General features: G+C 43.9%; 1 pseudogene; it reads right to left on the bottom strand.

Moving 5' to 3' along the window:
• Positions 1-10197: 10197 nt before the first annotated feature.
• LOC115900729 lies at positions 10198-12595 on the bottom strand (annotated as a pseudogene).
• Between the last annotated feature and the right edge of the window lie 204 nt (positions 12596-12799).

Raw genomic sequence — 12799 nt, forward strand, 5'->3', positions numbered from 1 at the left:
CGTGGTGGCTAGCGCCTGTAGTCCTAGCTACTTGGGAGGCGGAGGCAGTAGACTCGCTTGAACCTGGGAGGCAGAGGTTGCAGTAAGCCAAAATCAGGCCACCGCACTCTGGCTTGGGCGACAGAGCAAGACAAAAAAAAAAAAGGAAAGGTGGGAACTTCGTTGAGTCACTTTGGTTTGTAGAGATCACACAGCTCATTTGTGAAGGTAATACTAACATTCTCTCATTCAACAAATACTTACTGGGGATCTACTATGTGAAAAATAGGGGCAGTAGGGTGGGAAGTAGGGAAGGGAAGTAGCATCTGAGCTTTAATCTGTACATGCACCATGACCTTTGATGCTATTTGCCTAAAAAGTATAATTCATACTCAGACTTATGGAAACTATGTGGAAAACTGGTTTCCTCATCCATGCCAGTTCCAACTGCCTATCTATAGCACTGCATCGAAAAGGATTATAAGGCTTAGCTCAAGTGTCATGGGAATAAGAGGTGGGATCAATACATAATGTTTGCTATAAGTGTGAGGGGAGAATGGTGACACATAGGCTGTGTAAATTTTTATTTATTCATTATACTGTTCCTAAATACCAACCATACACTTAGAACCATGAAGGCCTATGTTGATGTAAATGCAGTACAACCTAATATATGACTAATGCCAGTGGGGGGCCACAAACACATTGTACCAAAGAAGCACAGAGAAATTGCTCTAGAATAGTCAGAGAAGGCATCAAGCAATAGCAGTACATGAACTGAGCCTTGTATATCAGGTAAACAGAACCACTATGAGTGTTATGAATGAGGAATTGATTATAGCAATTAGATATGATATAATTGTGGGAGCATCTGGGGAAACAAGGTCCAGAAAGGAAAGCTGGAAGATCAGATATAAAATTGCTACTTAACCCCCCTGAAACACTGCCATGGGTGAATGAGTGGGAGCTTGCAAGGGAAATCTGGGAAGCTACAGGTGTCTAGTTCTGGGATGGGACTACCATAGAGAACTGATGGAGAAGCCCATAGAAGGTTGTTGACTCTGCATCTGGTGATGGGCGGGGGAGTTGGTGGTGGTCATCAGGGCCAGCAGGGAAGGAGAGCTGCTCTCAGAAGCTGAGATGCGAGGACCAGTTTGAACCTGAGAGCCCCTTTGTTTATGTCTCTCACTACATCTAATCAGGATGTTCTTTCCAGAACTCTTGCAAATTTCTCTTTTGGTCAACTTAAACCTGGAATCATACAGGAAAAGAGATCCTGGAAAATGTGGTTGCAGCTTAACCAAGTTGACATAGTTCAAAACCATCACATCTTGAAAAGTGAGACAGGCCGGGCATGGAGGCTCATGCCTGTAATCCCAGCACTTTGGGAGGCTGAGGCAGGCAGATCACTTGAGCTCAGGAGTTCGAGACCAGCCTGGCCAACATGGTGAAACCCCGTCTCTACTAAAAATACAAAAATTAGCTAGGTGTGATGGCTTGTGCCTGTAGTCCCAGCTACTCACGAAGCAGAGTCAGGAGGATTGCTTGAGACCAGGAGGCGGAGGTTGTGGTGAGCTGAGAGTGTACCACTGTACTCCAGCCTGGGCGGTGGGAGAGAAACCCTGTCTCAAAAAAAAAAAAAAAAAAAAAAAAGAAAGAAAGAAAAGGACAAATTTGCATAAAGGAAGGAGTGAACACAGCATGTGGGAAAGTCTTGTGAGCAAAGGCTTGCAGGTAGGAATGAATAAGTTAGTATTTAGGAAACCATGAGTAGAGGTCTCATGCTGGGACATAGTGGAAGATAAGATTGGAAGCAAAGATTGGAGTCATTACTTAATTCACTTATTCAACAATTATTCACTGAACACATCTAGAGGGCACTGTAGTGGGTTATAGGGGCATCATGATGCATAAAAGAGCCAGATTTGGAAGATTTTGAATGTTAGACTAAAGTTCTTGTTCAGTTTTTGATCCACCTGTTGAGAAATAGTAGACTCTTCCATTTGGAACAACTGGTCAGTTCAATTTCTGTCCTTAGTTCAAATCAACCAGCACTTAATTAAACTCAACCAACATTTAAGCTCCTTCTCTGTGCAAGCTCTTTGCAGGCACACAATCATTTTCCTTTCAATGGTGAAATACGGCTGCACCTGATAATATTGAGTAGAGTAGAAATACTGAGTCACTTCTTTTCCTGCCAATTCTCTAGAATGATTTGTGCCCACATGTTTTATACTATGATGCCCTCCTTCCAAATAAAAGCCCTTATTAGGCACTTAAGTGAGCCAAAACAACATGCAGATTAAATGGCTTAAAATCACAAATTTTGGCTGGACGAGGTGACTCATGCCTGTAATCCTGGCACTTTAGGAGGCCAAGGTGGGTGGATCGCTTGAGCTCAGGAGTTCGAGACCAGCCAGGGCAACATAGCCAGACCTCATCACTACTAAAAATTAAAAAAAAAAAAAAAAAAAAATCAGCCAGGCATATTGGTGCATGCCTGTCATCCTAGCTACTTGGGAGGCTGAGGTGAGAGGATTGCTTGAGCCCTGGAGATTGAGGCTGCGGTGAGCCAAGATTGTGCCATTGCACTCCAGCCTAGGTAACAGAGCAAGACTTTGTCTCAAAAAAAAAAAAAAAAAAAAAAAAAAAAAAAAAAAAAAAAAAAAAAAAAAAAGACCGGGCGCAGTGGCTAATGCCTGCAATCTGAGCACTTTGGGCGGCCAAGGTGGGCAGATCACCTGATGTCGGGAGTTCAAGACCAGCCTGACCAACATGGAGAAACCCTGTCACTACTAAAAACACAAAAGTAGCAGGGCATGGTGGCGCATGCCTGTAATCCCAGCTACTCGGGAGGCTGAAGCAGAAGAATTGTTTCAACCTGGGAGGTGGAGGTTGTGGTGAGCCGAGATCGTGCCATTGCGCTCCAGCCTGGGCAACGAGAGCGAAGTTCCGTCTCAAAAAAAAAAAACAAAAAAACCCAAAACCCCCCCAAAAACAAATTTTTCTTGAAACAAACATTATCTCAGTATTCTGTAAAAATGTTGATGCATAATTCGTATTAGTCCATCTTGGATAATACGTGAGTTCTGTGCTAGCAAATTGTAACACAGTTTAGCATTGTGTCTCATGTTCTGCATATGAGATCTCACTGAAACCTCGCAAAAGTCCTAGAAGGTAGATAGTATTATTGACCCCATTTTGTGGGAAAAGGAAAGCCAGACATAATGACATTAAGTAACTTTCCCGGATTATATAATTAGTTAGAGGCTGAACTAGGAATCATCTCTTCTTCACCATTCCACAGCCAATAAATGAGCAGTCAACTACTCTATAGTTTGGCAACTAGTGACTGAGATACTCCTCCAGGTGATTCAGGAAGAATATTATATATGCAGGAAAGATGTCTAAAAAATATCACTCAGTGTTAATAGATACAAGTTGAGAATAAAGCATCTGTAGAGGAAATCTACAAAGAGCAGTGGGAAACTGAAGTCTTTTGGCTGCACTCCAATGGCGCAAATTGGCATTTGAGCATTTCCTCCATATTCCAAGATACAGGCACCTGCATGTCAAACTCCTCCTTGGGATATCTGGATAGTTTTGAGCATTGTATGGTGGGTACTTTTTTCTTCAAAACTAGCTCCTAAGCTTATTGCTGGATAATGTGGATGTGCTGCCTTTTCTGCTAAACAAGCAACATAATGAGGATCCCACTGCAGGACACGTGTGCACGTGTGTAAGAGAAAGAGCAGTGAATCTTTACAGAGTGAGAACTGAAACAAAACCAAGGACAATGTCTAACCTTTGAAGAGTTTGTCACAGGGTCAGTACCATTTCTTTCATTTCTATTTTACCGCTTTCTGCGGCCCAGATCTTTTCTGAAGTGTTTCTATCAGCTTGGTGGACTCTTTATATTCCTTGATATAATGCACATTATCCTCACTCTGCTGCATCTTAGTAGTAGATTTCTACTTTAATTTGTAGGTTACCAAGCAGTGTTGCATTTAATCCTCATAACAGCTTAATGTGGTAGACAAAACCAAGGCCTAGAGAGATGAAAAAACTTGCTGATATGATTTGGCTCTGTGCCCACCCAAATCTCATCTTGAATTGTGGCTCCCATAACCCGCATATGTCGTGGGAGGGACCCTGTGGGAGGTGAGATTTCCCATGCTGTTCTTGTGATAGTGAATAAGTCTCATGAGATCTGATGGTTTTATAAACGGCAGTTCCCCCTGCACACGCTCTCTTGCCTGCTGCCATGTAAGTCATGACTCTTCCCCTTTTGCCTTCCACCATGATTGGGAGGCCTCCCGAGCCATGTGGAACTGTGAGTCAATTAAACCTCTTTCTTTTATCAATTAATCCAGTCTCGGGTATGTCTTTATTAGCAGCGTAAGAACAGACTAATACACTTGCTCAGCTAATTCATGGCAGAACCAACTAGCTCCTGCTTTTTCTGGTCTGCCTTATCAGTAATGTCAGTCCTGGGAAGGAGAGCACCATGGTTAGGAGTCAGAGTTTTTACTTTTTAATCACACTTTCGTATTATGACATCCTGTTTTCTTTTGGACTCATTTAATTAGTTCTGGGATGGGGACTACATGCAGTGGTGGTGGTGTAGGGGAGAGAGTATACAGGAATCCAGGGTACAAGGTCTATGCCCAATGGTTTGCCTTCTTCACAGCACAGACCATCCAGACTAAAAGTGACAAATGGGCAGAATCTCATAAGTATTCCGGCTCTTCACTTCCCTAGTTTGATTACATTGTCCTGGATGGCATTTGGAACCCAGTTCAGGGTGCATATTGTTGAATTATGCAATTTGCTGATATGCAATTAACTGGAGTAGCAACACATTCAACCTAATGGGGGCCAGACAGAGACTGCATAATTCTTAGGAGCATAAGTTGATTATGCAGTTAAGTGATATGCACTTAAGAGAAGTGCATCACATCTATCTGATCCCATTTCTTCCAATAGACTCCTCATGGCACTTTACCCCAGCCTTTCTGCTTTTATGGTCAAACATATCGTAATCTGTATCTACTTGAAATGAGAGCCTTACAGTTCATATGTAGATTTGGGATTCATTTCTTTTAAAAAAAAATCAATCTTTTAAAATCTTAATTCTTGGATACACAAATGGGTAGGCAAATGAGAAAAGAAAGGGGCAGATCTGGAGTTCAACATGTCTTGGTCTCAGGGATAGGAAACAACACTGGAATTATACAATTTAGGATGCTTCATTTTTAGTTTCTTTTCTTTCTTTTTTTTTTTTTTTTTTTTAGGTTAGGGGGTTGTTTCAAACGTAAACGTGAGGCGCATGAAAATGTTTCTTTTTAAAAGCAAAGGACTTTGCACTCAGTATTTTTTAACTTGAAAATGGATATTATAGAAAGGCAGTCCTTTTATGAGAAACTTCAATTAAATGACAGTTCATTTAGGAGGGCCAGTTTTAAGTTATTCTCATAATGATGGATTGTTAATTTAATTTGGCAGGTTTTACTGTTTCACTGTATGCTTGCTGCATGCCCTGGATTGACCTAAATTCTTTGGGGGACCCCAAGAAATATAAAGTACGGCTGCTTGTCTTCAGCCTTCTTGGGAGGTCATGACCCATGCATACAAAGTAATTGAAGAACAATGAAACATAGCGTATGATTAGGTGTCAAAATGGTTGTTAACGAGACTAAGAGGTAAAAGAAATCAGAGAAGGGGATAATGAACTGGGCTAGAGTTTTTCATCACTAGAGGGAGACAGGGAGAAGCAAGAGTTAGTGCTTCACTTATATTAGATAGATCAAAACAACTCTGTAAGGGTATTACTATCCCCCATTTACAGATGAAAAAATTAAGGCCCAAGGATGTTAAGGAACTTGTACATGATCCACAGGTAGTAGAAAATGGAGTCAGAATTTAGAATTAGGTTTGTCTGTCTCCGCAATTCCTTTTTGGAGGTTTTAAGCAAGAGGCCATGGCAGATAGGCTGTGGAGGATTCAGACATCTGCCAGAAGAATTAACTGTGTGACCATCATGGTCCCACTCAGCCTTGGGGCCCTGTGGTCTGGAAAGATTTCAAGAAGCAGATGGGAGTTGTGCTCTCAGTTTTGGGGGAACTCTTTCTTATCTAGGAGAAGAGATGCCAGCCTTGTAGATGCAGATTTTCCTGAGTTGAATAGATTTTTACAAGTTTAGCAAAATCAAATATGGTGATTGAGAAAAGAGCAAAGTAACCCAGCATTTGTGACTGGTTTGGTGGGTCAACAAGAGAGAATGACAAAGATTATTGTCATCAAATAGCCTTTCCCGAGAGGGCCACATAGTCATCAAATTCCCTTTCCCTAAAGGGAAATCTGCTCATGGCCCACCAGGAATGGGGAGCCAGATATGACTGGGGCCAGCTGGGACTGAATTGGTCCCTGCCTTTTAGATTTGCATCAAAAGCACTTGATACCCCTGCTCAGGATTTCACAAAACTGCAGTCGGATAGCCAGGGCTGTATTCTCATCTGGAAGCTTCACTGGGAAAGATGACTTTTAAGATTATTCAGATGATTGACAAAATTCAGTTTCTTGCAGCCATAAGACTCATGGTGGTCTACTTCTTCAGGGTCAGTGTACTTTTGGAGAGCATTTTATAATTTGCAAATGCTTTTCCATTCTAAAGTAAAGCACAAATATGTTCCTCCTACTCTCATTTAAGGAGTCCACCATTCAAACAGTTGCCCAAACTGAAATTCTGAAAGTGACCCTTGATTCCTCTCAATTCCTCACTTCATTAGCAAGTCGTATGGGCTACACCTCCAGAATAAATCCTGACTCCAATAACTAGTTTCCACTTCATAGTCACTACCATTGACCAAACCACCACCATCTTATCTAGCCTAATGCAACTACTTTCTTGCTTTGTTGCTGTTGTTTGTTCTTGTTTTTTCTTTAGAGACAGTGTCTTCCTCTGTCACCCAGGTTGGAGTGCAGTGGCACAATCACAGCTCACTGCAGCCCCAACCTCCCAGGCTCAAGCAATCTTCCCACCTTTGCCTCCCTTTGTAGCTGGGACTACAGATGCACACCACCACACCCGACTACTTTTTTTAGTTTCCGAAGAGATAGGGTCTCACTACATTGCCCAGACTGGCCTTGACCTCCTGGGCTCAAGTAATCCAACAACCTCAGCCTCCCAAAGTGCTTAGATTACAGGTATAAGTCGCTGCGCCCAGCCTGCAACCACCTCCTTACTGCTCTCCCCACTTTCTCTGTAGTCCCCGCAAATCCATTCTCCACAGAGCAGCCAGGGAAGTGTATAAAATATGAAGATAAGATAATCACTTTGGCCAGGTGTGGTGGCCCATGCCTGTAATTCCAGCACTTTGGGAGGCCGAGGCAGGTGGATCACCTGATGTCAGGAGTTCGAGACCAGCCTGGCCAACATAGTGAAACCCCATCTCTACTTAAAAAAAAAACAAAAACAAAAACAAAAAATTAGCTGGGCATGATGGTGGGTGCCTGTAATCCCAGCTACTCAAGAGGCTGAGACAGGAGAATAGCTTGAACTCAGGAGGCAGAGGTTGCAGTGACCCAAGATCATGCCTCTGTGCTCCAGCCTGCGCAACAGAGCAAAACTCTGTCTCAAAAAAAAAAAAAAAAAAAAAAAAAAAAAAAAAAAAAAAATCACTTTCAAATTCAAAACATTCCTCACAACTTCTTATTGGGATTACAAAAAAATCAAATTTCAGTTCCTTCATGATCTGGTCCCTGCTTACTTCTGTGATTTTATCTCCTTCCACTCTCTCCCTTTGTCATCATGTTTTGGTCATGCTGGGTGCCTTCTGTTCCACAAATATAAGATGACCTGTCTGACTCACAATCTTTGCATTTACTCTTCTGTCCAACTGGAATTCACTGTCCCTAGACCTGCACATGGCTGGTTACTTTTCACTGTTCAGTTATCAGTTTGATGTCATCACTTTACAGAGAACATCTCTGGCTGCTTTTATGCAAAGTAACAACCACCTCTCAACTTAAAATTGCCCTTCATCCCATCATTCAATTTTCTTTTTCTCACAGCACTTGTTACTGTCCAAAAATAACTTCTTCCTTCCTTCCCTTTCCCCTTTCCTCCGTCTCTTTCTGCCCCCGCTCTTTCTCTCCCCATTGACTTATATATCTATTTTCTTTTTCTTTCTTTCTCTTTTTTTTTTTTTTTTGAGACGAAGTCTCCCTCTTGTCACCCAGGCTGGAGTGCAATGGCATGATCTCAGCTCACTGCAACCTCCACCTCCCGGGTTCAAGTGATTCTCCTGCCTTAGCCTCCCGAGTAGCTGGGATTACAGGCTCCTGCCACCACGCCTGGCTAATTTATTTTTAAAATTTTTTTATTTTTAGTAGAGACAGGGTTTCTCCATGTTGGCCAGGCTGGTCTCGAATTCCTGACCTCAGGCTATCTGCCTGCCTTGGCCTCCCAAAGTGCTGGAATTACAGACATGAGCCACTGTGCCCTGCTTTTTTTTTTTTTTTTTTTTTTTTTTTTTTTTTTTTTTGAGACAGCGTTTTGCTCTTGTCCAGGTTGGAGTGCAATGGCTTGATCTCAGCTCACTGCAACCTCCGCCTCCCGGGTTCAAGCCATTCTCCTGCCTCAGCCTCCCAAGTAGCTTGGATTACAGGCATGCATCACCACACCCGGCTACTTTTTTATATTTTTGTATTTTGTATTTTTGTATTTTATATTTTTAGTAGAGATGGGGTTTCACCATGTTGGTCAGGCTGGTCTGGAACTCCTGACCTCAGGTGATCCACCCACCTCAACCTCCCAAAGTGCTGGGATTACAGGCATGAGCCACCATGCCCGGTGGCTATTTTTGACATGAATATTGCCTTGTCTTCTTTCTAGAATATATGCTCCATGAGGAACTTTCAGTACTGTGCCTGACACATAAGGGATATTCAGTAAGAACTTATGGGATAAATAAATGAGCCTCATAAGGAGGACATTAAAGGGATTATTAATTTCCATTTTATTTAGAAATATTAGGCCACTTTCCCAAAGTCACAGTATTGTCTGGTGTTTCCCCATGAGTCCTCCAAAGACTGGGACCATGTTTTCTACATTTTTGTTGCTCCAGCAGTCACTGGTATGTAGTGCCAAGGAAGAGGATAGAGCAGTAGTTAGTGAATTGGAATCTGACTGCTCTACTGTGTGTACCTTGGGCAGGTTATTAAACTTCTCCATGTCACGATTTCTTCATATGTAAAAAGGGGATAAAAATAGTACTTGCCTTATAGGGTTATGAAAATCAATTCAATTCATACAGGTAAAGCTTGTAGCTCAATGGTTGACACATATGAAGGGCAGTAGATGTTCTTCATTCACTTTTGCCTCCCTTTTCTTTTTCTAGGCATTTAATCAATATCTGCATTAAATTATTGACCTTTCTATAGTTTTCAAACTGTTTTAATGAGTCATCGTATTTCTTTTCAGTTTCTCTAATCCCAAGCAGGGCTTCCTCCTTGACTTCAGTCACCCACTCCATGAAAGGTAGCAATGTTGCCTTAACGGAAAAGGTTAGGCAACACTCTCCCTTCTTCTTCTTCTTCTTTTTTTTAAATTTTATTTGTATCTGCCTTGGCCATGTACACAGACACCCAAGGGCCCCTTCTCCCAGCCTGGGGGAGGGGTGTTGGATTCTGGAGGAAGGAGACATCAGAGTGAGGACACAAAGTTCAACAGAAGGTGCTGCTCCCTTCAGCAAGGGACATCTGTGTGGGCGAGGACTTGTACCTTCTGCTCTTCCTCCCCGCCAGGCCATCTGTGAATCTGCATGTGTCCTCCTATTTGACTCAGGTCACTCTTCCCTCTGCCCATGGACTAGCTATGAGCAGGAGACACAACCTCCTCTCTTGTGTGTTTCAGCTTCTTTTCCTGCTCTTCCCATCCCTTAAATTCTATTCCTGGGGATAGAGACAGGGACACCCATAACCTCTCTCCTAAGTCTCCTCATAATCCAGGGTGCCAAGTCCAGACTCCCGACAACTGGTAAGGCCAGCGACCTGGAAGCTCATCACAGCAAGCTATGTGTGAGGGTAGGACAGTAGACATGAGTGTTTATCTGTGCAAGGCAGGACTGCCACCATGGGAGGGTGTGGGGAGCCAGGGGGCTCTGGGCTGTGTCTGAAAGTGGGAGCAGAAAGGTTCAGGAAGCCAAACACATGGGTTTATTTATCGTAGAAATCCACGTGGTCTCCAGACTTGAACACCTCCTTTTGCAGCAAGCTCAGCCATTTTTGGGCTGACACCCTGCAATCCACCAGCTCTCCCTTTGCCTTCAACTCCTGCAGCCTTTTCGCATGTCTGAGTCCATGGAGGTCTACCGGGCTAACTGCTGGGGCACGTCTGTGTCGGGAAAACCTGGGGCCTAGTTCGGCACCCTCACTTTAGGTTCATCCGACGCCAGGACCTGGAACAGTATGTTAGCAGCAGCCTTTCCCGCAGAGTACAGCGCCCAGTCTTTGAAGGGCTGCAGGGCACAGTGGGTTGACATGTTAACCACAGTTCTGTTGAGGCCAGGACTTGTTGGGAAGGCCTTCAAGACGCTGCAAGTCCGGCAGAGAGAGCATGGAGGTCAAGTTCAGCGCCCAGTCTTTGTTCACTTGAGTGGAGTCACCCAGGTCCACGAAGCCTTTGGACACATCCCCAGGAGAGCCCGCGCTGTTGATGAACAGCAGTCGCTGCAGCCCCTCGGGCCTGGGGAGCTGACGCAGGGCACCAAGCAGTGGACTGCAAGCCAGCCTCGGCGCCCAGGTCTGCACGCACCCGCACCACGTGCAAGCCAGACCGCCTGGCGCCCAGCTCGGCCTCCAGCTGCCACAGCGCATCGTCGTTGTGGGTGTTTAGGACCAGTACGGAGCTCGGCGGCAGCAGCGAGGCCAGGAGGCCAGGGTCAGCACAAACACAGCACGTCCTAGGCTGCCCTCCATGCCGTAGTCCTCCCGGCTGGACTCGGACCCTCCCTTCTAGTACTCTGTGAGCCTCCTGATCATGAACTAAGTCCCTGATAAAGGGGGAAGGAGCCGCCAAGGCTTTATAAGGTTTTGTCTTCAACTATGAGCAGAAATATTTAATATTTCTGGCCTTAGTCATTTCCAGAGACTCCAGCTCCTTGCCCAATTTTTAGAATCCTTTTGTTTTTCTTTTCTTTCTTTCTTTTTTCTTTCTTTTTTTTTTTTTGAGACAGAGTATCCCTCTTGTAGCCCAGCCTGGAGTGCAATGGCACCATCTTGGCTCACTGCAACCTCCACCTCCCCGGTTCAAGCAATTCTCCTGCCTCAGCCTCCCGAATAGCTGGGATTACAGGCGTGCGCCACCACATCTGGCTAATTTTTGTAGTTTTACTAGAAACGGGGTTTCACCATGTTGATCAGGCTGGTCTCGAACTTCTGACCTCAGGTGATCCACCGGCTTCGGCCTCCGAAGATGCTGGGATTACAGGCGTGAGCCACCGTGCCCGGCCAGGGCAATCCTTATTGTGCTCTCTTTAGAGATGGAAAGAATGCTCCCCTCTTTCCTTGTCTTTTATCTTAGCTCTTAGTAGGTGCCTTAAAAATGCTAGTTTTATCTCCTATCTCCATGCCCCACCAAAAGGGCTAGGTTTGAATTTCACTTCAAAAGTAAGAGTCAAACGAGTGCTGATAGCAGCTTTACTCATAATAGTCAAAGATTAGAAGCAACCAAAGTTTTACTTTGGTGAATGGATAAACTGTGCTCACGGCCTAGCCACACAATAGAATACTACTCAACAAGAAAAAGGAATGAACTATCAAAGCACACAGCAACATGTGTGAATCTCAAAGACATTATGCTGAGTGAAAGAAGTCACACACGGAAGAGTTCATACCGTATGATTCTGCTTATATGAAATGTTAAAGAAAAATCTAATCTAGAGTGGCAGACAACCGACCAGTGGTTGCCAGGGGCTAGGGTTGTGAGTGGGGATAGACCAGCACAAAGGAATGGTTTTGTTTTTGTTTGGTTTTGGGATGGTGTCTCGCTCTGTCACCCAGGCCGGAGTGCAGTGGTGCAATCTTGGCTCACTGCAACCCCTGCCTCCTGGGTTCAAGCTATTCTTGTGTCTCAGCCTCCCAAGTAGCTGGGATTACAGATGTGCACCACCACACCCAGCTAATTTTTGTATTCTTAGTAGAGACAAACGTTCTCCATGTTGGCCAGGCTGATCTCGAACTCCTGACCTCAAGTGATCCACCTGCCTGGGCCTCCCAAAGTGCTGGTATTACAGGCGTAGCCACCACACCTGGCCGTTTTTGTTGAATTTTAATTTTTTTTTTTTCAATTTCACTCTGAGCAAAGCATGTTGACACAAAGGAATCTTTTTGGATGATGGAAATGTTTTATATCTTGATTATGGTGGTGGTTACATGGGTGTATTGCTTTGTCAAAAACCCATGGATGTGTACAATGAAAATGAGTTCGTGTTGTTGTATGTAAACTACACCTCAATGAAATTTGTTAGAAGAAAGAAGAATCACGATAAAATGACAATACAGCTGAACCATACTTGACAGTTTCTGGTAATGGTGTTTTTCCTTTTTTATCCATCCTCTAAGGAAACAATAATGACAACAAAAACCTTTGATGTACAGATAGTCCAGTAAGGAGCACTGGCCACTCCTTGGAGTGAGGAGGAGTTGTACAGTGTTATGCTTTCATGGTTTGGGAAGGAGAACATCTGCTGTGTCCCATCAGCTTTGTTCCTTTGTTCCAAAGGGTGTAGGGTGTGTCCTGTTACTTATAAAGCTTGCT

This window comes from Rhinopithecus roxellana, chromosome 12 (genome assembly GCF_007565055.1).
Source record: "Rhinopithecus roxellana isolate Shanxi Qingling chromosome 12, ASM756505v1, whole genome shotgun sequence".
Lineage (NCBI taxonomy): Eukaryota > Metazoa > Chordata > Mammalia > Primates > Cercopithecidae > Rhinopithecus > Rhinopithecus roxellana.